Raw genomic sequence first — 880 nt, forward strand, 5'->3', positions numbered from 1 at the left:
ATATAGAAACTGATGAGGCAGGGATTATAAATTCCGTTTTACAGCAGAGGGAATGGAAGCCCTAAGATGGAAACTGGCTTGTTTAAGAACACAGGGCTCAGAGTTTTGGGTCTGGGGTTCCAGAGGAAGTTCTCTGCTTTCCTCACTAATTTGTAAATGCCTCTGGTCAGAATTAATTTTTTCCTTCCTTCTTGTTCAGTATTGACCTATGTAATTGGGGGCTGATCCTTTGACCTCTCTGATCATAATCTTTCTCTCTAGGAAATGTACATAATAATACATATCTTCCCAGAGTTGTAGGAAGGATTAAGGTTATATGAAGTATATCAGATATTACATCAACAACACCACTATCACCACCACCACAATTATCATCATCTCCTCCTTTAATGTCTTTCCTCAACAGTGTGTTTGAATGCTCTTGTCTTATCCTTTACTATATTACACTAATTAATATAAATTTGAGAGGCTGTTTTAGAGAATTACATAGAAAATTCTGAATAATATTTATTTCATTCTATTTCATCTACTGGGTATACATTTTCCTCCTTTGTCAACATAATAAATTTCTCTTTGTCATTTGAGTTTCAGATCAAAAATCACTTTCTCAGTAATGGCATCCCTTTTGCTCAGTACCTACAATCTCAACCCAGAAGAAGTCCAATTGCTTTTGTGTTCTCAATACCTACCATGTAAACCTATAGGGTAGTATACATGCCACCATATTTGCAAATGTTCTTATTTTCTGTTCTCCAGAGCAAGTAACACATTTCATAATCCATGTATCCCCAGTGCTTTGCACGATTTCTAGAACTTAAGAAAAGCTCGATTAATATTTATTGAAAGGATGGACAGATGGATAGATAGATACAGTAGTATT

This window comes from Orycteropus afer, unplaced genomic scaffold, assembly GCF_000298275.1.
Source record: "Orycteropus afer afer isolate SDZICR_OR568_19922 unplaced genomic scaffold, OryAfe1.0 scaffold00037, whole genome shotgun sequence".
Classification (NCBI taxonomy): domain Eukaryota; kingdom Metazoa; phylum Chordata; class Mammalia; order Tubulidentata; family Orycteropodidae; genus Orycteropus; species Orycteropus afer.